Source organism: Canis lupus, chromosome 1 (genome assembly GCF_003254725.2).
Source record: "Canis lupus dingo isolate Sandy chromosome 1, ASM325472v2, whole genome shotgun sequence".
Taxonomy (NCBI): domain Eukaryota; kingdom Metazoa; phylum Chordata; class Mammalia; order Carnivora; family Canidae; genus Canis; species Canis lupus.
In genome coordinates this window covers 80655878-80680454 of record NC_064243.1, presented here as the reverse complement: position 1 = coordinate 80680454, position 24577 = coordinate 80655878, and the positions used below count along the sequence as shown (strand labels likewise).

The following is a 24577-nucleotide window of genomic DNA, read 5'->3' as shown; positions in this document are numbered from 1 at the left end:
ATGTTTATAGCAGCAATGTCCACAATAGCCAAACTGTGGAAGGAGCCTCGGTGTCCACCAAAAGATGAATGGATAAAGAAGATGTGGTTTATGTATACAATGGAATATTACTCAGCCATTAGAAACAACAAATACCATTTGCTTCCACGTCGATGGAATTGGAGGGTATTATGCTGAGTGAAATAAGTCAATTGGAGAAGGACAAACATTATATGGTCTCATTCATTTGGAGAATATAAAAATTAATGAAAGGGAATAAAAGGAAAGGAGAGAAAATGAGTGAAAATATCAGTGAGGGTGACAAAACATGAGAGACACCTGACTCTGGGAAACGAACAAGGGATAGTGGAAAGGGAGGTGGGTGGAGGAGTGGGGTGACTGGGTGATGGGCACTGAGGGGGGCACTTGGCGGGATGAGCACTGGGTGTTATGTTATATGTTGACAAATTGAACTCCAATAAAAAATTTTTTTAATTGTATCCAGAATATATGAAGAATTATTGAAATTTAACAATAAGAAAATGAACAACTGAATTTTTTTTAAAGATTTTATTTATTTGACAGGGGGCTAGAGAAAGCCAGAGAGCACAAGCAGGGAGAATGGCAGAGGGAGAGGGATAGGGAGAAGCAGGCTCCCTGCTGAGCAGAGAGCCTGATTCAGGACTCATCCCAGGACCTCAGGGTCATGGAGCCAAAGGCAGATGATCAGCCACTAAGCCACCCAGGTGCCCCCTGAATTTTTTTTTTTTAATGAGGAAAGATTTGAACAGATACTTCCCTAAAGGAAATACATGTAGAGCCAAGAAGCCACATGAAAGATGCCCAATGTCATTAGTCATTAGAGAAATGCAAATTAAAACCATGATGAGACAACACTACACCTAACAGAATAGCTTTAAAAAAAAAAAAAAAAAAGACCCTGACAACTCCAAGTGCTGGCAGGGTGGCAGGGATGAGGGGCAAATGGAATCTCAGATCCTAGGGCTGGAAATGCACAGTGGCACAGCCACTTTGGAAAACCTTAGGCAAAGAAATGTCGGTGCTGCAGGTGAAATCAGGCAGCCGTAAGGACAAGAGAAGATGGGTGGGGTACCCATAGCATGTTTCCACCCTCAAGTAACTGTACGTCAGTTCCCAATTTACTGACGGTTCTGTTGGGTTCTTATAAAGTAGGGCAATCCAGCCATAAAGATTCACCATCTTGCATATCCTAAATGCTTTATCCACAATCCTAAGAAGCACAAGATAAAAAGGGATGTTTGCCACCAGTGCCAGGTACAATCAAACCAACAGCCTACATACCAACACTCTGTGTATTTTGAGGTGAGCCTGCTCTGTCTCTAGAGGAGAATGACTAGGGCTGCCAACCCCAGATTCCACTCCCACCACATCGAATGTTCTCTCTTTGCAAAATTTTAAGAACTATTGCCTTATAAAGTAGTATTTTCCAGGCTGAAGTAGTGTTCTCAGACCCCCCCAGATATGAAGAGTACTTTTGTAGTTGAGATTCCTGAGTGAGTGTAGTGAAGAAGGGGTAGGAAGAGGGGAAAGGCGGGGAGGAAGACAAGACACTGAATTCCTGCCAACGCTTTGTCTAGCTTCCTAGGTCCTCTCCCTGGGGCAGCCCTGAGCCTCTCTCCATATGCAACTCCGTGTAAAGTGCTCTAAGAAATGCTGCCCACATCTGCAGTGTCTTCTAAATCTGCTGCCCTGTGCCAAATATTATCTCTATGTCTAGGAGATTTAAATATTGGCCTTGATGCTTATGAATCTTGAAACTCTGAATTCTGTCTTGCCATCAACTGTGGTCGACAGTGATACACAACACAAAAAGGAACTCTGGGCAAGGGCCTACTTTATTCCATCTCTTTCCTGGTGCAACTCCATTTGGTAACTTTAAAAAGTAACTTTGTGAGATAAAATTTTCATACAATAAAATGCATTCATTTAAAATGTACAATTGGATGAGTTTTAACAAATGTGTATTCCCATGTATAAGCACCACTATATTTGAGATATAGAGCATTTTCATCATCCCAAAACATGTCCTTTGCAGCCAATCTCTACCCTAGGGAACCACTGTTCTGCTTTGTTACTAAACATTAGTCTTGCCTTTTCTAGAATTTCATGTAATTGGAAATATACATTATTATACTTTTTTGTCTGACTTCTCTTAATTTTTAAAATGATTTCTCTGTTTATTTGAGAAAGAGTGAGTGAGTGTGCAGAGGAAGGGGCAGAGGAAGAGGGAGAGAGAAACTCCAAGCCAACTCCATGCTGAGCACAGAGACGGATGTGGGCTCGATCCTACCACCCTGTAGATTATGACCTGAGCCAAAACCAAGAGTTGGAGGCTTAACCACCCAGGCATCCCAACGAATTTTTGAAATTCATTCATTTTATTGTGCATGTTAGTAATTCACTCCTTTTTATTGCTGAATAGTATGCCAGATTATTTTTTAATATAAGGACAACTTTTTCACCTCTGAATATAGCTAGGCCAGAGATAGCAAGCTTAAGTGCCTAGAGAAGCCAGACAAATAATATGAAAGAAAGGGGCTGGTATAAGAAAATTTATTTTCGAAACGCTAAACCCTCTTGTTATAGCTTTATTTTCCAAGGAAATAGTTCATTGAGGAAAATATAAGTGTAATTATGATGACAAATGGTCATGAACAGTTGGCTTTTATTTTGGAGGATAAGTAAAGAAGGAATGGGATAGTGGCAATTTATAGAGCCCATGGCCACCTGTGGGAAGCAACTCTGCTATGTCGGATGCAGGGCCAAATTTCAAATCTTCTTATTGTCCTACAGAAGCAGGAAGCCTGGGTTTGTATGTGAAATCGCCTGAGTTGTAAACATTGGACATAAATGTAAATGGTATTAAAATGACAAAAACAAAGAGACCTGGGGGCCAGATGAGGACTGAAAGACTCCATACTGTGTCCTCTGATGTGGACACACTAAAAGCTCAGCCAAGCCACTCACCCCAGGCATGCTTTCTGTCCTGCTAGGTAGGACCTTCCCGTCTAGAAGTCCCAGGGTTGGCTCACTTCATTGTCTACATGGAAGAGAAGGGAAAAAAGAGAAGCAAAAATTTTCTAAGGTCCTAAAAAGAACAGAGGAAGCAAATATGTGCTAGTATGGGAAGACAGACACTGGAATCACCTGGAATGGGAATATGTAGATTCTCAGATCCCCTGGCAAATAAAGTATGTAATTAGAATCTTTGGTGGCTGGGCCTGCTGTAGATTTCCATTTTAACAAGCTCTTTGGGCAATTCTTACCCTCATTGAAGTCTGACATCCTCTGCATTGCATTTTTCTACCTTTACCATAGAGGATTCGGTTGTCATTGGATCCATTTTGTCCTGCATCTAAATTTGAGGTCTCTTGTGAGAAGAGCATTACGGGGAAAGAAAGGAAGGCTTTGGGCACCCCCTAGGGGTTATCTTGCACAGTGAACAGTGAACAGCTTCTTAATGAGAAGTGGTTTTTCTGAGGTATTAGGAATAAATAGGTAGTATGTTTGAACCCTCATTGGCATGCAGCAGTGTGATTGAGCATTCACCTAAATTATCGGATATGAACCTTTGAGGCAGGAACTATAATTACTTTCCTGTTTCAGGGGAGGAAATTCACCTGTAAACCCAGGGGCATAGCTGATCACTCTCTCTTCCTCAAGATATTTTCTTTGCTTGGCTTCCAGGACATCATACTTTTTTTCATTTGCCTCCTAGCTCATTGGCAATTCTTTCTCAGTGTTCGTGTTAGTCGCCCCCTCTTCTCCAAGACCTTCTAATTTTGGAGTACCCCAGGGATCAGTCCTTGTTTTTCTTCCTTCCCTGTACTAAGTTTTGTCAAATTGAAGTATAATTAACATACAGTGTTACATTAGTTTCAGGCGTACAAGCATTCAACAATTCTATATATTGCTCAGCGCTCGTCACATGACAAGTGTGCTCTTAATCCCCTTTATCTATGTCACCCGTCCCCCTACTCACCTGCCCTCTGGCAACCACCAATTTGTTCCCTGTACTTAAGAGTCTGTTTTTTTGTCTTTTTCTTTCTTTGTTCATTCATTCTTTCTTAAATTCTACATACGAGTGAGATCATATGGTATTTATCTTTCTCTGACTGACTTATTTCTCTTAGCATTAGGTCCAACCTCTAGGTCCAACTATGTTGCTGTACATGGCAAAATTTTATTCTTTTTATGGCTGAGTAATATTCCATTGCATATGTAGATACCACATCTTCTTCATCCATTCCTCTATAAGTGGATAGATGACAGACTTAGGTTGCTTCCATATCTTGGCTATTGTAAATAATGCTGCAATAAATATAGGGGTGCATATATCTTTTCCAATAAGTGTTTTTGTTTTCTTTGAGCAAATGCCCAGTGGTGGAAGTACTGAATCATATGGTAAGTCTATTTTTAATTTTTTGAGGAGCCTCCATACTGTTTTCCATAGTGGCTGCACCAGTTTGCATTCTCACTGACAGTGCACAAGAGTTTCTTTTTCTCCGTATCTTCACCAATACTTGTTATTTCTTGTGTTTTTTATTTTAGCCATTCTGACAGATGTGAGGTAATATCTCATCATAGTTTTGATTTGCATTTCCTTGGTGATTAGTGATGTTGAGCATCTTTTCATGTGTCTATTGGTCATCTGTATGTCTTCTTTGGAAAAAAAGATTAGTCAGGTCTTCTGTCCAGTTTTTTTTTTAAGATTATTTATTTATTCATGAGAGACACAGAGAGAGAGAGGCAGAGACACAGGCAGAGAGAGAAGCAAGCTCCATGCAGGGAGCCTGACGTGGGATTTTTGATCCCGGGACTCCAGGATCAAGCCCTGGGCCCAAGGTGGTGCTAAACTGCTGAGCCACCCGGGCTGCCCCTCTGTCCAATTTTTAATTGGATTATTTGGATTTTGGTATTGAGTTGTATAGGTACCAACTTTCATAATGAACTCCTTTATTGATATGACAATGACTCTTGCATTTTAATCTTGTGATCAAACTCTCTTTTAAAGTTTAGACTCATACATGCAGTGGTCTACTTGACATCTTCACGTGGATGCCTTAGACATCTCAAATTTAACATGTCTGAAAATGTTCTCAGTTTCTACCACAAACCTATTCTATCAGAGGTTTTTTCCATTTCAGTTGACAACTCCATCCCTCCAGTTATTTATACAAAACCTTGGGATCACTGTTGGCCACATCATTCCATTCCTACAGACAACACTCTGGTTTCAGTCATCATCTCTCATCTGGATTATTGCTATAGCGTCCTATTTGATCTTCTTGTTCTCAAACTTGCCTTTTAAGAAACTTTCCAACAAAGAAACCAGAATGATCTTCCTAATATGTAATTCAGATCACATCAATTTTCTGCCTAAAATCCTCCAAGGGCTTCCCATTTCACTCAAAGAAAATGCCAAAGTCCTTAGAATGGCCAATGGGGCCCTCTACAAGTAAGGCTCCATCTCCTCTCTGACCTCATCTCCTGTCAGACACACCAGACCCCATATTATTCTTTACACATTTCTGGCTTGATTCTGCCCTAAGGCTTTTGCCTGGCTCTTTTATCTACCTGAAACATTCTTGCTTCAGAAATCCACTTGGCAAACTACTTTACCTCCTGCAAATCTTCACTCAAATGTCACCCTCTCCATGAGACCTACCCTGACTCCTCTATTAAAAATTGCAACCTGTTTTCCTCCCTGCATTTCCAAACTTCTTATCATGCTCCATTTTCCCCATAGCATTATAGTTTTGCAACATATTATATAACTTAACTATTAATTTTGCCTTTATTTTTTCTCTTCCCACCAGAATGTAAGCTCCAAGGAAGCAGGGTTTTTTATATGTTTTATTTACACATATATCTCAGATGCATAGGTCAGTGCCTGATATTTAATAAAAATATCTGTTAAACGAATAAGACATGAAAAAGTTACATACCTAGTCCTAAGTATTTCAACATGCCTTTTGATAAGTAAACCTGAATAATAAACAATTGTTTTCTCCTTAGGGAGAAGCAGACTATATAGCTCCATGCAGTCTGTTTGGGTATCTCTTATGAGGAGGAGTGTTGAGTACAAGCACCCACAGTCCCCCTTAGAGGGTACTGTGTAACACATAGAGGTAACACATAGCAATGTGTTGTGCATATCATTTATCTCTTCACCACTTGTACCACCCACAGCGCTGGGCATTGTATTCTTACCCAATTTATTTGGGAAGCATAATGCTGAGTGACAAGTAGTATTTTTTCTTACAATGAGAAGCAATATACAGTCTGTGGAGTACATTTTTTATATACTATTCAGGTTTATTTATTTTTTGTTTAAAGATTTTATTTATTCATGAAAGACACAGAGAGGCAGAGATTCAGACAGAGGGAGAAGCAGGCTCCATGCAGGAAGCCTGATGTGGGACTCGATCCCGGGACTCCAGGATCACGCCCTGGGCCGAAGGCAGATGCTCAACCACTGAGCCACCCAGGCGTCCCTATACTATTCAGGTTTAAAGATGAGTTGCAACTCACAAAAAGTCTGAAAAATGAATTTTTATTAAGGTTACTGAGTAAGGCTCTCTTGCCATCAGCTATACCTTGATAACAGATGCAACCAATGCTTCTGATCAGTGCCATCCTGAATTGCCAGAGTTTCTCTGTAATTCTCACAGAGAAGCAAAGTGACAGCTTCTTGTAGTAAGTACTTCAGGGAACTGAGGTACCTGCAGTTTATATCAAAAACACAGAGACTTCCAAGACTCAATACCAGAAAATAAAGCCGGGGGGCAAGAGAAAAAAAAAACTCTGTGCTTTCTGAAACATGTATCCATTTATTCACACAAATTCCTAGCAGTCTGATCACATATACAACTCCCAACTCTCAAAATTGGACAATTTGCTTCAAAGACAAGAGTCAGCTAGACAGAATGCTTGAAGATGAAAGATTTCAGTCTATGTCAATGATTAAATTGTGTCAACGGGTTTTTGTTTTTTTGTTTTGTTTTGTTTTGTTTTGGTTGCAACAATAAAATCAGCTCAAGACTGTGTGTGTGTGTCTGCTTGTGTGCATGAAATTTCAATCAAGTTATGTGTCTCTTCCTGTGGGGATAATTTATCTATAAGGAACCACTTCAAAATTTGGCATATTCCATGGTAAGCAGTATCTCCTCCTTCACAGAGGATGCCTGGTGGTAACTTATAACAAGGTGGTTTCATAGCAAATGTACCTGAATGTATTGAAATACTTGCTTCCCTTAACATCCAGGCCCCCACACTCTCCGGGTTTTCCTCTCACCAACTGATCACTTCTCAGTCTCATTTCTGGTCCCTCCCCTCATCCTGACTTCTGATCCTAGGGCTGACTCCACAGCGTCAGGCATCATACTTCTTATGTACCTTCATTCTCTCCAGTGATGATGTCAGCTAGGTTTCACGAAGCGATCTATGTGCTGCTGACTCCTGCCTTTCTACCTCCAGCTCAGAATTCCCTCCTGAATTCTAGACTCATAAAAGAAAGGCTTGACTGACATTTCCACTTGGATCCCCAATAGGCATATCAAATGTAATACTCCCTAAACTAAACTCCTAATATGATCCCATCCCACCCAAGTCTTTGACATCTCAGTAAATAGTAATTCCATTCATATAGTTGCTTAATCTAAACCTGGACTCATTTCTTTCTTTCATAGTGCTCCACATTCAATGCTTCAGCAAATCCCATTGGATCTATATTCAAATTCTATCCAGAATCTAATCTCTCCTCACTACTCTTCTGCTACCACCTAGTTGAGCTGAAGCCATCATCATCTTTTTTCTGGATTATTCCAAATAGCCTCCCAGCTGGCTCCCCTGCCTCAACTATTCCCTCTCCTACAAACTATTCTGTTTACCAGTGTCCTCACCTTGTGGTCCCAGACCAGCAGCATTGACATCACCTGGGAACTTGCTAGAAATGCAAATACTCCTGCATCACAACAGACCTACTCAATCAGAAACTCTGAGGATAGATGCAGCAGCTGTGTTGTAACAAGCCCTCTGAGGTGACTGATACATACTCAAGTTTGAGAACCATTGCTCTACAGAAGTGGTTAGCCAGAATGATCCTTTGCTAATGTAAATCAGATCATGGGCAGCTCTCCCCTCACAATCCTCAGGTGGCTTTCCAACTCACTTGAGTAGGAACCTGAGCCCTCATGATGGCTTGCAGTGATCATTGTTACCCCTTTCCCATCCCCACCATATGTGTAACCGTCTCTGTATTCTCCCTCTATTCACTGTGCCAAGCTAGTCTGGCCTCTTTACTTCACCTCAGGTCAGGGCCTTTGTAGCTGCTGTTTCCTCTGCCTGGAATACCCTCTCCATTCCCTTCTCTCCATTATGCTCTCCATAACCATGTGGCCCTCTCCCTCCTCTTCTTCCAGTCTCTGTTCAAATGTCAGCTCATTAGAGGGACTTTTTCTGGCCACTATATTTAAAATAATAACCCTACTTTCCACTCCCAACCCTGTGCTCCTTTCCCCATCTTGCTCTGCATTATTTTTCTCCACAATGCCTATTACCCTTCTGGCATAGGGTATGCTGTACTTGTTTATTTGTTAAATAGTCATTGCACTAAAAAATATATGCTCTATGAGGCAGGCATCCGTGTGTGTTGTGTTCATTGCTCTATCATCGGAACCTGGAACAATGCTGGCATATGGTAGGGGCTCCATAAATATTTGTTGATTAAGTGAATATCTAATGATGGCCAAAACATTCCTCTAGAGAGACAACACAGTTATTCCAATGATACTGTCACGGCTCAAAATATTTTTAAGGAAATAGGAAGTAGGGAAACCATTTAGGAGGACACTACTCGCAATAATTCTGGAGAAAGATAACAATGGCTTCGATCTGAACAAGCAGTAGCATAGGAGATGGTCAGAAGTGATTGGCTTCTGGATATAATTTGAGTATAGATCTGGTTGAGGTCAATTTACAGGTCACATACAGAAACTAGTTTCAGTATTTAAAAGAGATCATCCCTTAAAAAAAGTAAAAAATACAGTTGCTCAGTATAATTCCACACATTATTTACTAGTCCCAGAATCATATGACCTTTGGCTTTATTGCAGAAATCAAATTTCACCCTGAATAGTGAAATGCAGAACCACTGAAAACATTCCCCGGCTACAAATGGAGTCTCCTATATGATGAAAGAATACTTTGGATTTTCACTGGGCACAATTTTATATTTGTGTGACTTAATCCTCACAGCAATCTTTTGAGATCCTTGTTATTAACCCCATTCTTCAGATGAGGGAAATAAGGCTCAGAGCAAAGGATTTCCATCCAGGCCAAGTCAGACACTTTCTTGATGAGTAGGAGTAATGTGTTGGGAACAAAGCTGTCTAGAAAATAACATTTCAATATGTCTCATTTACCTCTCTTGACTTCAGACTCACATCTCATAAGTACAGCTTCTCCAGATGATCAGAGCCCTACAGCAAATATAAGACATAGCCAGGACATAGGGGCCAGTTCTGTTTTTCATGCTGTTCAGGCTGGGAATGAGTCTCCTTTCAATGGCCAAAGCCCTGGGTCAGGTATTCTGGTTCCTCCAGACACTGTTTCCAGTGTCCCTAAGAAAAACCATTGCCATCACTATGGGGATTTGATGCTTTTCAGGGCTATGTAGACAGCATTGTCTCAGGACAAGGAACTATTGTCTGGGTAGAAATAAAGGGTGTTTCTCACTGGAGATTTAGGCTTGAATATGGATTCACATTTCAACAATGCCTCTTTTTGTAAAAATGGGTGGGTTTTTTTTAGGCTTATGTGATTTTTTTTTTTTTCCCAGACTCAAATCACAGTATCTAATGACAGTTTCCCCTACAATGTTTCTTAAGAATGTTAGGTATGTGTTCCTGGGTGTTATGGACTCAGGGAATAAAAATCATGATGCATATTAACCTGAAGGCTCCTTGCTATCTTGGGACTCCTTGCCATGGCAGAAAAGCCAGGGGCAGGGAGAGGGGCAAGAAGAGATGGGTTCATGGGTGGGAACTGACACTTACCAAGAGCAGCATCTAATGAGCAGACACCTCAGATCCATTATTCCAATTAATCATCACAATCACCTGAGTAGATATTATTTAAGTTTTCCAAATGAGAAATGTAATTAGGTAACTGGAGCAAAATCACACAGCTGGTGAGATTGGAATCTGGGAGCGGTTCCCAGATCTCACTCCAAAACTGGTCTCTTTTCATTTCCTGTTCCATGCTTCCTTGCTGACCTTTTTAAGCTTCAGTTTTTCAGATGAGACACCTGGAGGGAAGAGTGTGGGAGATGGTGCTCACGAATGCCTCCATCACAGGGCATGTCATGTGATAGGTACTCAAAGCACCACCAAATTTCTCTTCTCTCTCTTCCTTGTTCATCATCTCATCTTACTTTTCTAATTTCTATTTTTCTTCTCCTTCCTCTTCTCTCAGTGCCTGCTGTCTTTTCATTTTCCGCAGAAAACCAAAATCTAAAGAGCCCATTCCCAATGGCAGCATAAGCTTTAAAAACAATCCCCTAGGAATACGCCAAGAAGAACAATGCAAGGTCCACGAAGAAAACTATAAAATTTTATGGAAGATATAAAAGAAGACCCGATGGATGGAAAGCTATACATGTTTCTGGATGAAAGAGTCAATATTATAAAGATGTCAGCTTTCCAAATTAATCCATAAATTCAATGCGATACTAATAAAAATCCCAACAGGAGATTTATTGAACTTGATAAGCTGATTTTAGAGTTCATGTGGAAGAGAAAATGCACAAGAACAAGCAATAAAACTTGAAACAAAAAAGAACAAAAAAGGACTTTTCAGTTATCAAAAATACACTAAGTTTATGTAAAACAATGTTGTAGTGGTTCAGAATAAAGACATGGACAAATTGAACTGAAAAAGACAATTCAAAAACAAAGGAACATGCATTTTAAATCAGAGCAAAAAGGGCAGACTATTCAAAAACTACATTGAGAGGGGATCCCTGAGTGGTTCAGTGGTTTGCGCCTGCCTTCAGCCCAGGACATGACCCTGGAGACCCAGGATCGAGTCCCGCATCGGGCTCCCTGCATGAAGACTGCTTCTCCCTCTGCCTGTGTCTCTGCCTCTCTCTCTCTGTGTGTGTCTCTCATGAATAAATAAATAAATAAATAAATAAAATCTTTAAAAAAAAGTATTATAAAAAAAAACAAAAAATACATTGAGAGTTGGAAAACCTGAAAAAGACTTAATTTGGATGCCAGTATCACATCATACATATAAAGCCCAAATGGACTAAATTCTAAACACTAATTAAAAAAAAACAAATCTCCCTTCCTGATATTTCCCACTCATTTTTTCTCATTTCCCCTTTATTCCCTTTCACTATTTTTTATATTCCCCAAAATAATGAGACCATATAATGTTTGGAGACAGAACATGAAAGACTCCTAACTCTGGGAAACGAACTAGGGGTGGTGGAAGGGGAGGTGGGCGGGGGTGGGGGTGACTGGGTGATGGGCACTGAGGTGGGCACTTGACAGGATGAGCACTGGGTGTTATTCTATATGTTGACAAATTGAACTCCAATAAAAAATAAATTTATTTAAAAAATTAAAAAACAAATCAAGAAGGAACTATAGTAAATTTTAGCACATCAGTTTTTATAATGTTGGGGGAGAAGGTAATGAAGGCCTTTCTAAGAAAGACACAAATTCTGGGAGCCATTAATAAAAAGGTCTTACTTTAAACAAACTGAAAGATGTGTATGGCAAAAGACCCACAAATAAAAGGTCCCACTTCAAATCTTTGCAAAATATATAAAACAAAATGTAATATACAAAATCTATTAAAATCTCCTACTTATTTTATTCTTTTACCGAAAAGAATAAAATGTAAAACTGGTTAAAAGAAATAAAGAAGCAGTTCACACACAAAAAAAGAATGACAAAATTTAAAGACTTACTTATTCCCAAAGTAATAAAGGAAATGCAAAATAAGCAATGAGCTACACTTTATAACCAATCAGATTGTTAAGAACAGGTTGACACTTGTATTACCAGGTGGAAATGGGTGATTCGCATACAGTCTGTAATAGGGTACATTGATACAAAATTTTTAGATGGAAATTTAGAAATATTAAAATTTAAAATAAGCACATCCTTGGAATTCTGAATTCAATTTCTAAGAATCTATTCTTTTGAAATATTCATTCATATTCAAACGTACACAGTCATTGCAGCTTTATTTATAATAGAGAGCAACTGGAAAAGGGCAGAAATTTGCCTCAATTAGGGAATGGTTAAATAAATTTTGTGCATTTATATTGTAGAATACTATAAGATGATTGAAAAAAATGAGTAGATTTATATTTACTATGTGTGAGTTCCAAGACATATGGTCATGTGAAAAAAAGCAAGATACCAAGTGCTGTCGTGAAGAGGACTTGTTTTTTTTCACTCTAACATTTCATGTTATTTGTATTATTTATAGTTACTAGCACATTTTGCTTATGTAAATAAGAATAAAAGCAACCTTATTTCATATGATCCAAGGAACCACAGAAGTACTATTACTGCTGTCACATTTCCAGTAAGCTTCACTGGGGCCCACAGGCTGCAAGAGGTCATGGACTACACCCTCCCAAGCCAGGGGTGAGTCTGGAGACCCAAGAAAATAAGGCTGAAACAATGCTGAACTAGTACAAGAGAGGAAATATTCTCCTCGACTCTCAATTTATTGTTTTGGCTATCAGCAAGAATCATATACTCACTTCCCTCTTCTGCTCTGGACTTCATTGCAAGTCCTTTTGGCAGCTGGAACAAGGTGGCATCTATCTTCTATTTCTTGGTAAAATCCCTCCTGTCACAGGGGAAAAAACAGCACTAGGTCTCTCTCTCCTCCTTCCCCTCTGCAAATTCTTCTTGTTTAGCTGAACCATTTAGGGGGCAAAAATTCTTAAAAATATTTTTGGTAATGTAAACTTACATGCATATATAAAGACCATATATTAGACTCTGCATCAAGAATCATTTTTCTTAGAAAAATGCCTTTGGCGAATTAAAAAGAAAAGTATCATTATTCAAAACAAAGCCATTATGCTACAATATTTTTGCATATGTCTTTCTTCTAACTATGTTGTACCATATTCTCAAAAAACTTTCTTTTCCAATTAGGTTTTTCACCTTCTAATTATTTTGTGTTGTTTTCATATTTTTCTTCAGATGAGTATTTTGGTTAGCCCAAGATTCACGTGATAGCAAGCTGTACCAAAACTGTAAGTGATCAGAAAAATAAGAAAGCAGGAAGAATAATTCTTTTTTTTTTTCAGGAGGAATAATTCTGCACCTATCACTTGAAGAACCAGCAAAGTACTGGAGCATTTAGAGCAGAATGAACTCTGGTATGAAAACCAAGAGCATCCAACTCTACTGTTCTACACCAGCCATTCATTCCCTGAGATGTTGGACAAATGTGTGGCCTGTTAGATATTTCAGAGATAGATGAGTTCCCTTGGCTGTAAGTTAACTGGCTTGGGTAACAATCCATTGATAAGTTTCATGAGCTCTTATTGTGTGCCAAGAACTAGTCTATATGATTTATGGATATTATCTTGTTTGACTCTTATAACAGCCATTTAGGATAGAGTATTCCTTCCATTCTTTGGATGAAGAATCTGAGTCTCAGAGAGAGTAAACAACTTTCCCTAGGGCATACAACTAAAAGTGGGGAGTCTGGATTTGAATCCAGGTCTAATTCTGGAGTATATTCTTAAAGAGCTAACCATGACTTTCAGTATGTTATTTTAAGGCTACCTTTGCATTACAACCATTATTTCCGCTGGGTCGGGGAAGAAGGAGAAGAGGTTTGCAATAAGAGGACTTTAAGATTCCCTTGCTGTTTTAGACAGTGAATCTAACTTAAAGCTTCTTTCATATCTAGAATGTTCAGATGTGGGTGGAGCAATGAATTTCCATACCAGGCTGGAAATTTATAGCTGTGAGGGCATCCTGAAAATTTCCACTAAGATGACAAATGATTTAAGCAGCTGAAGACAGACAAATCTCCCAGCTGAACCTTAGAAAAGACACTTCCAGGTCAGATCTGCTGGCTAGTCTGGATGCCTATGATTTACTTATTGTGTGATAAAGTGGTGGGCTTATGTTTCCAGTGTTAATGATTCAAAAGCTTTCTGTGGTATTAAACTGAGACACATAAAGAGACAAAAGGCAATTAGAAGCAATCAAAGTGTTCAGCAATTAAGATTCAGTCCTGCATTTGCTAAACTCTTCATCAAGGAAATCAGTAAAATTTTTAAAAATGCCATCAATACGATATACAGAGAATTAGAAAAGCAATCAATTTTATTTTTTTAAATCTTTTATTTATTTATTCATGAGACACACACACACACACACAGAGGCAGAGACACAGGCAGAGGGAGAAGCAGGCTCCATGCAGAGATCCTGACATGGGACTTGATCCTGGGTCCCCAGGATCACTCCCTAGGCTGAAGGCAGCACTAAACTGCTGGGCCACCCCGGCTGCCCAAGCAAGCAGTTTTAAAATGTACACATGCTTCCTAGAATGCTGAAGGTATGTAGGACTGAGCCATTTTTCACTTGTCTTATTCGCATTTACTTAGACATGTTCCTGTGAGCACTCTCTAGAGTAAATATTTCTATTTCAGTTGACAGATGAATGGGTATGTAACTCTTTGAGTGCCAGAAAAATCCTTATGACCATTGAGGAATAAAAATCACATTGAACTATTTATACAAGTTCTTCCAGCAAAATGCAGTGGATAGTCTTCTCTTATTTGGGTTTTGGTATACAAGATGTTTGAAGTCACATTCAACCAGTGGATCTTAAAGTTTGCAAGAGTACCATCATACTCAGCCTCTAGGAACCCTCCAAGTGACAAGAAGATAGGATTATAAATAATTATTTTTCCATCCAAGCAACTGTTTGGCTTCTTTGAGTAATACATGCATTCTTCTCAGGGCCAAATTCAGTACCTTTAGAAGATGAAGTAAAGCATTTTACCTTTCAAGCATCCTCATTTCTTTAGTCATTCCTGTATATTGCTTTTCTTCATATGGCCCAGTTTCTCTGTTTCATCAAAGTTTTTCCTGCCTGGCTCACCCATTGATACTTCTGTCTGAAATACTCCCGTTTCTCCTCTCCCTTTTCCAGCTGGTTCATGTTTTAGGTTTTAGCTTAAATACCACCCTTTGGGAGAATTCTTCCTTATTAACTGCTAAAGCATGTCCCCTTACTGATGCAAGGGTGGTTCAACATTCACAATCAATGTGACACATCACATCAATTAGAGAAAGGATAAAAACCAAAATATCATTTCAATAAATGCAGAAAATGCATTTGACAAAGTACAACATCATGCATGATAAAATCTCTCAACAAAGTAGGTTTAAAGGAATCATATCTCAACATAATAAAGGTCATTTATGAAAAACCCACACCTAACATTATACTCAATGGGGAAAAACTGAGCTTTTCCTAAGGATCAGGAATAAGGAATGTCCACTCTCACCACTTTTATTCAACATAGTACTGGAAGTCGTATCCATAGCAATCAAACAACAAAAAGAAATAAAAGGCATCCAAATTGTTAAGAAAGAAGTAAAACTCTCACTACTTGAAGTTGACATGTAGAAAACCCAAAAGACGCCACCAGAAACTACTAGAACTGATAAATGAATTCAGTAAGGTTGCAGCATAAAAAATCAATATACAGAACTCCATTGCATTTTTACACACAAATAATAAGTATCAGAAAGAGAAACTAAGAACACAATCCCATTTACAATCATGAAAAACAATAAGATACCTATGAATAAAAATCAAAGAGGTGAAGGACTTATACTCTGAAAACTACAAAACACTGATGAATGAAACTGGAGATGACACAAACAAATGAAAAGATACTCCATGCTCATGGATTAGAAAAACAAATAGTGTTAAAATAGGTATTACCCAAAGCAATCTACAGATTTAATGCAATCCCTATCAAAACACCAACAGAATTTTTCACAGAAGTAAAACAATCCTAAAATTTCCATGGAACAGCAAAAGACCCTGGATAGCCAAAGCAATCTTGAAAAAGAAAACAAAACAGGACGTCTCACAATTCCAGACTTCTTTTTTTTTTTTAAGATTTTATTTATTTATTCAAGAGAGACACAGAGAGAGGCAGAGACATAGGCGGAGACAGAAGCAGCCTCCATGCAGGGATCCCAATGTGGGACTTGATCCCGGAACTCCAGGATCGTGCCCTAAACCAAAGGCAGACATTCAACCATGAGCCACCCAGCCTTCAAGTTATATTACAAAGCTGTAGTAATTAAAGCAGTATGGTACTGGTATAAAAATTGACATTTAAATCAATGGAACAGAGCAGAAATCTCCAAAACAAACCCATAATATGGTCGATCAATCTTCAACAAAAGAGTAAATGATATGCAATAAGCAAAAAAGAGTCTCTTCAACAAATGGTGTTGGGAAAGATGGACAGCTCCATGCAAAATAATGCAATCGGACCACTTTCTTATACCATACACAAAAATAAGCCCAAAATGGATCAAAGACATAAATGCAAGACCTGAAACTATAAAAATCCTAGAAGAGAGTATAGGCAGCAATTTCTCTGACATCAAGCATAGCAAATCTTTCTAGATATGTCTCCTGAGGCAAGGGAAACAAAAGCAAAAATAAACTATTAGGACTATGTCAAAATAAAAACTTTCTGCACAGCAAATGATATTTGGAAATGACATATCCAATAAGGAGTTAGTATCCAAAATATATAAAGAAGCTATACAACTATACATCAAGAAAACAAATAATCCAATTTAAAATGGCCAGAAAAGGATAAAATACCATATGATCTCAATCATGTGTGGAATTTAAGAAACAAAAATGAGCAAAGGGAAAAACAAGACAAACAAAAAAACCAGACCCCCAACTATAGAAACTGGGAGGGAGGGAAGAAAAGGGTGGGGAGTGAGGTAGATGAAAAGTAAAGGGGATTAAAAATATGCTTATCATGAGCACCAAGTGATGCAAAAAACTGCTGAATCACTACACTATACACCTGAAACTAATATAACATTCTCGTAATTATACAGGACTTTTAAAAACTTTTAAATATCCATCTACCTCTCTCCATTGGGTCCCATAACTTTAAACAAACATAAAACATTATTTATTAATTTTAAGCAAACACAATCATAATTGTATATCTAAAATAACATTTATTTTCTTTTAGCATTTCTGACTTTTCCAAAAAGACTGCAAACTCCATGAGTATAGAGAATGTAGTGAGCATTATTCACAGTTATATTTGTGACCTTAAGGTGCACACATGCTGTATCGTTTCCAAGTTGAAAAGTGACACATACACAAAGACAGTACAAGAAAACTACAGACCAATATCCCTCATGAATATAGAAGGAAAATCCTTAACAAAATATTAAACAGGTCTCAGCAACATATGAAAGCAATTATACATCACAACCAAATGGAGTTTAACACAGAAATACAAGGTTAGTTCAACATCTGAAAATCAATTAGTGTAATGCGCTATAATACAGTGATGGACAAAATAAATACATACTATTATCTCAATTGATGCAGACAAAACACTTGGCCAAATTCAATAGCTATTTATGGTTTTTAAAAAAATACTCCCAACAAACTTCCTCCACCTGGTAACAGGCATTTCTGAAAACCTACAATTAATACTGCACATAGTATAGTGAAAGACTATCTTCTGTCCCTCACCCCCTATCAGGAATAAGACAGGATATCATTTTCATCACTTCTATTTAAGATTTTACTGGACATTCTGCCCAGTGCAGTAAGAAATAAAGATATTAGAGGCAGGGCAGCCCGGGTGGCTCAGCGATTTAGGGCCACCTTCAGCCCAGGGCTTGATCCTGGAGACCCAGGATCGAGTCCCGTGTCGGGTTCCCTGCTTCTCCTCTGCCTGTACCTCTGCCTCTCTCTCTCTCTGTCATGAATAAATAAATAAAATCTTTAAAAATATATATTAGAGGCATATAGGTTGGAAAGGAATAAGTAAAACTATCTTTATTTGTGATGACAGAGTCATGTATGTAGAAGGAATTAAAAAAACAAACAACTAGAACCAACAATCTAGGTTAACAAGGGCAGAGCATACAAAATCAATATAGAAAAATCCATTTTATTTCTGAGTTAACAATGAATAATCCAAAAATGAAATTAAGGAAACAATTTCATTCACAATACTATCAAAAGATCAAAATACTTAGGAATATTTAGCAAAAGAAATGCAGGACCTGTACAGTGAAAACTACGTAAGATTGTTGAAAGAAATTATATACTTAAATAGAGAAGTATTTCATATTCATGGATGGGAAAGACTTAATATTGTTAAGTTGGCAATTCTTCTAAGTTTACCCATTGATTTAATGCAATCCTTATCAAAATCCCAGCAGGCTTTTATAGAAATTGACAAGAAAATCCTGAGATTTATGGAGAAATGCCACTGGAACAGCCAAAATCATTCTGAAAAAGGACAATGTCAAAGGACTTACCTTAACCGATTTAAGACTTACTCTAAAGCTTCAGTAATTAAGACAATGTGATATTAGCATAAGGATATAGACATAGATCAATGGAACAGAATAGAAGGTGTAGAAATAAATTATACATATATGGTCAATATATTTTTTATAAAGGTTCCAGGGTAATCCAAAAGGATAAGAAATATCTTAAACAAATGAAATGGGGCTGGAAAAACTGTATATCTAAATGCAAAAAAATAAACCTAGCCCTCTTACTTATACCATGTACAAAAAATTACTCAAGACAGATTGTAGACCTAAATATAAGAACTAAAACTACAAAAATGAGTCTGCAATCTTGGATTAGGCAAAAATGCCTTAGATATGACACCAAAAGGATACTCCATAAAAGAAAACGGCAAATTGGAGTCATTAAAACTAAAAATGTTTGTTCTTCAAAGGACAACTTTAAGAAAATGAACCGACAAGCCATAAACTGGGAGAAAACATTTGCATAACATACACCTGATAAAGGATTTGTACCCAAAATACATATAAGAAAAATCTTTCAGGGCTGCCTGGGTGGCTTAGTTGGTTAAGCATCCGACTCTTGATTTTGCCTCAGGTCTTGATCTCAGGGGTATGACTTTAAGTCCTGCATTGAGCTCCATACAGGGTATGCAGCCTATTTAAAATAAAGAAAAAACTTATAACTCCATAATAAGACAAATAGCCTAATAAAAAATGGGAAAAATATTTTAATAGACACTATGCCAAAGAAAATAAATGACTTGAAAATAAGTACATGAAAAGATTTTCAGTATTAGTAATCACTAGGGAAATACAAATTAAAATTCTAATTAGATACCACTGCAGCCCCCCTAGAAAGGCTGAAATCAAAGGCTGACAATATTAAGTATTGGCAAAGATGTAGATGGATGTTGCTTTTGAGGGAATTCATGTGAGAGGAAGATAAATGAGTGCTATGGGAACAATCAAACCTCATGAAGATGATGTGGCTTATCCTTTTTTGATTGGGCAAATCTCAAATGGTTCTGCTAGGCTACAGGTTCTCAATTTAAAAATGAGAGAACTGTATTAGTGGAGCCATACAACTCCTTCCTTTAAAATGGGAATAGGAGGACACCTAGGTGGCTCAGTGGTTGAGTGTCTGCCTTTGGCTCAGGTAGTGATCCTGGGGTCTTGGGATTGAAAGACCCACATCAGGCTCCCCACGGGGATCCTGCTTCTCCCTCTGCCTGTGTGTGTCTCTCATGAATAAATAAATAAAATCTTTAAAACTAAACTAAAATAAAATAAAACGGGAATAGGTATGGGGTGCCTGGGTGGTTCAAGTGAAATCTTGATTTCAGCTTAAGTCTTGATCTCAGGGTTGTGAGTTCAAATCTTACACTGGACTCCATGCTAGGTGTGGAGTCCACTGGGGTGGGGGAAAAACAAGACAGCTAAGTTAATAACATTTTGGGGCACCTGGGTGGCTCAATCAGTTAAGTGTCTGACCTGATTTCGGCTCAGGTCATGATCTCAGGGTCATGAAATTGAGCCCTGAGTTGGGCTCTTTGCTCAGCATGAGTCTGCTGGAGATTCTCTCTCCCTCTCCCTTTGCACCCATCCTGCTCATGCTAAATAAATAAATAAAATCTTTAAAAAGTAAATAAAATGGGATTAGGTGGAAGGGAAAGGAAATGTAACTGCAGGCTAGGCAGATAATACATGAACCTATAAGCACAAGTGGTTGTGCTGAGTGTGTGTGTGATAATGACACACCAACATAACCAGGGATAGGACTGCAGGCAGATGAGTTTTGAGAAGCAAATCTAGAGTAACATCAGATTTTGGTTGTCCTTGAAACCCTGGCACTGGAAAACTGGGTTTGAAAACAATACAGAGTCATATAAAATATAGAAAAAAAATTTTTTTACTCTTATGGTAAAACTGCTTTCCTCGCTCATTTGGGTGAAAAATTCCTAGTGATTTAATTCTCCAGGCAACCCCATTACAAATCTTTAATACAAAATAGCGAAACCAATGATCAAAGGGGAAGATTTTACGTGCATCCTCCTTCTAGTGTCTTGGTTTTTCCTCTGAACTTTTTATATATGGTGTTTAAAATGAAAAAAAAAATTTAAAGATTTTATTTATTTGTTCTTGAGAGACACAGTGAGAGAGAGGCAGAGATGTAGGCAGAGGGAGAAGCACACTCCATGCAGGGAGCCTGATGTGGGGCTCGATCCTGGGACTCCAGGACCGCACCCTGAACCAAAGGCAGATGCTCAACCGCCGAACCACCCAGATGCCCCGAAAATAAAATTTTATAAAACAACTGTAATTTAAAAATGAATCATTAATACACATCCAAGTTTGAATTTGACATGCCTGAGTATGTTTATTATACTTGATGAATTATTTGGAATGTTCTTGGTACTCAGAAAATTTTACTTACCCAGCCACGTGCATATTTTTATGAGGCATCACTAGCTTTGCTTTACAGGAAAGATTCAGAGGAAATCTCTGTGAGAAATAGATTTCACCAGAAAAACATTTTAATAATTTGTGTTTTACTAATACAAACTGGTAATAATACAACCTGGTAATAATTCAGAATATGTACTGTCTGATTGGTTCAAATTTTGGCAGAACTATCATCTTCCTTTTTTCTTCTCACTGGGCTGTCTGACACAGGAAAGTACATACACCATTTAAATTGTCCTTTTATGCCACAGAAACTTTATATAATATTGAATTCGTGAGGCAGTAATGGTTACACCATCCCACTTCACATATGTAACTCTAACGTGATCATCTAGTCACCATCTGTAAGGATCTTATAAGAGGAAAATTACTGCTTCACAAGGCAAGAATTTTCATTGTTAGATAATACTTTCATTTTCAGGTATACAAATGCTCAATATACAATTTTTAAATTATTTTTCTACTTACGAACATTGTAATTTCAAAAATACATAAAAAATACATAGATATGCTATATTGTGATGCTCAACAGAAGTTATTCTTTCAATCTTTTTTAAAGAAGATTTTATTTATTTATTCATGAGAGACACAGAGAGAGAGGCAGAGACATAGAGGCAGAAGCAGGCTTCCTGCATGGAGCTCAATGCGGGACTCAATCCTGGACCCCAAGGTCACACCTTGAGCCAAAGGCAGAGGCTCAACCACTGAGCCACCCAGGTGCCTGCCCCTCAAGAGAAATCAATCACCCCTATTATTTGAATGGTCAATCAGTGGCAGCAACTAAAGAATAGGGAGGGATTTGTTTGTATAGGGTAGACCATTTGATTCTATTGGGATCAAGAGTACTGTATTCTCAAGCAGGATGGCTCAGTGGTTTACTTAGGCTTGTTTTGATTCCCATTGGTACTATAATTTATAATACTATCATCTTTTTTTTTAAGATTTTATTTATTTATTCATGAGAGACACAGAGTGAGAGAGAGGCAGAGACACAGGCAGAGGGAGAAGCAGGCCCCATGCAGGGAGCCCGACCTGGGACTCTATCCCGGGTCTCCAGGATCACACCCCGGGCTGCAGGCGGCGCTAAACCGCTGTGCCACTGGGGCTGCCCTATAATACTATCATCTTTAACTGTTGTGCCCGAGATTGCGAACCCGAGAAACCACCAAGGAGCCGACACCGATGCAAACACACGAGGGTTTATTTACAAGCTCGAGCTTGGGTCCAAGTATACCCGACACAGCGGAGCAGGGACTTGGACCCCAAGACTAAGAGGCGTAGCAGCTTTATAGGTGCCACTGGCCAATGGGATACGCAGAAAGTTGCACAGTCATGTGGGTCCACACGCAGGTGGCCGATTGAATTACATTTTACCCTAAAGTATCCATTTGAACTGGCCTATCACTGAGCCGATTTCCTATTAGGGTGTGCCCTGGGCTTGACTGGGGTGGGGCAGTGCCCTAAGCAATAAACAGGTCAGCACAAGGTGGGTGCAGCACAAAATGGAGTCAGTCCTGCTCTGTTTGTCCAAGGGTAAGGGATTTTTGTTAAATTTCCTGGGTCCCACATAACCTTTCAGAGAAAAAGGAGGAAAACACATTACATCAAGTTACTAACACTGAAGGGAAAGAAAGCTCTTGCCTATAGTACAAAATGAGATATATAGGACAAATTGAAGAGGGCCAAAAAAAGTAAGATGTCCTTCTTGCATCCATGTATTTCAACAGGGCAAATGATATTCAGTGCTGAGGAAAGATTGTAAAGACTACTGAACCTGATGTAGGTGCTACCATACTATGCGATGTCTCAACCATTTCTTGAGGCTTGGAAATACTGCATGGAAGTCACAGTCAAGGAAATTTCTGAGCCTTCTCTTTTCTTAGAACATTTGTTAAGTCTTCAAAGACTTAAAAGTCATCAAAGAAAAGCAACTGAAGGGGGCTGGAGATCAGCATGCAAAGAACTGCGATTCAGGGAAAGCTGCAGAATATTCAGGAGAGAAAAAAAAGAACCACGAAGACAGACTACTTTTGTAGCATTGTTCCAAATGAAGAGATGGTATCTGTCCATATCAACCCTGGAGAACTTCAGAGGCTCATCAAAGGAGGCAGTTCTCCTTAGAGATGAGTTTGCAAGTGTGTGGCCTCTAACACTTCAGTTATACAGGAGAGAAAAAGAACTTCTTCCAGGGCTTACTCAGACTGCAAATGCCTAAATACAAACACTCCCCCACCCTCACCCCACACAGGTTTTGCCATATTGGTATACCCCTTGGTATGATTTTTTAATTTATTACATTTTTTCAGACTATATTTTTTCAGACTATAAAATGTTTACTTAAAGTGGAAAAAATATATGACTACCGCAAATGGAAATTCAGAAGGTTACTTTAAAAAGAAGGCAATGATTACAACAAATATAAATTAATTTTTTTTAATTTATTTTTATTTTATGATAGTCACAGAGAGAGAGAGAGAGAGAGGCAGAGACACAGGCAGAGGGAGAAGCAGGCTCCATGCACCGGGAGCCCGATGTGGGATTCGATCCGGGGTCTCCAGGATCGCGCCCTGGGCCAAAGGCAGGCGCCAAACCGCTGCGCCACCCAGGGATCCCTAAATTAATTTTTAATTCAGTCCTTAGTTAAGTATATTGTATGTTGCTAAAAGTACACTGTTTGATCTAATATATGCATAGGTTAGGTCGGTTGCTTTCAGTATTTTGAACAAGCTTTATTGAATAATTTAAAAACTCTTAATTGTTTTCTTAGCTTTCACTCTGTGGGGACATTCCCTTGCTCTTGGATGAAAATTCATGCAGCTCCTTTGATTTTGCTGGTCATTCTATGGTAGAAAAAAACAATCATATTAAGTGACTAACACATTGTCACTTTCAAAATTGTCTTCTCTCTGCTACTGGAGCTGGCTATAGCCAAGGCATGAGAGTCTTACTGCAAGGTTTTCTTTATGTTAAGCCAAAATCTACTTTCTGGTGTCTCCTATGCCTAGATCCTACCTTTGCTCTTTGGAGACATTCTGAATAAGCCCCACTCTTTTCCTCTGCAACAATTCCTCAAATAATTGAACACAACATTCTTGGCTTTTTTTTTCATTCTTCATTTAAGCCCAAATTACTCTTCTTTCAGTGGTTTCTCAAGACAAAATTTCCTCTTTATAATTTTCATACCTATAGAAAAGTTGAAAGACTAATATAATAGTTACCTGTATATCCTTCACCTAGATTTCACTTATATATGTCTTTTTTTTTTCTGAGCCATTTGAAAGAAAGTTGGAAACATCATAGCATTTCATGCTTCACTATTTTAGCATGACAATGTATATCTTCTAAGAACAAGGACATTGTCTTCAAAACCACATCATCATTATCTCACTTTAGAAAATTAACAGTACCTGGCTGGCTCAGTCGGTGGAATGTATGACTTTTAGTCGTGGGGTTGTGGGTTTGAGTCCCAAGTTGAG

General features: G+C 38.5%; 1 long non-coding RNA gene across 4 annotated transcripts in view; it reads right to left on the bottom strand.

Moving 5' to 3' along the window:
* The window catches only part of LOC112644685 (uncharacterized), a 107744-nt gene that overhangs the window by 10511 nt on the left and 72656 nt on the right, over positions 1-24577 (bottom strand). For 3 of the 4 annotated variants that reach the window (XR_007400980.1, XR_007400981.1, XR_003126641.3), the window contains one exon: positions 2989-3061. This is a non-coding gene — a long non-coding RNA (uncharacterized LOC112644685). Of the gene's footprint in view, positions 1-2988; positions 3062-21072; positions 21141-24577 lie in introns of all 4 variants that reach the window. The other variant, XR_003126643.3, reaches the window with a different exon arrangement.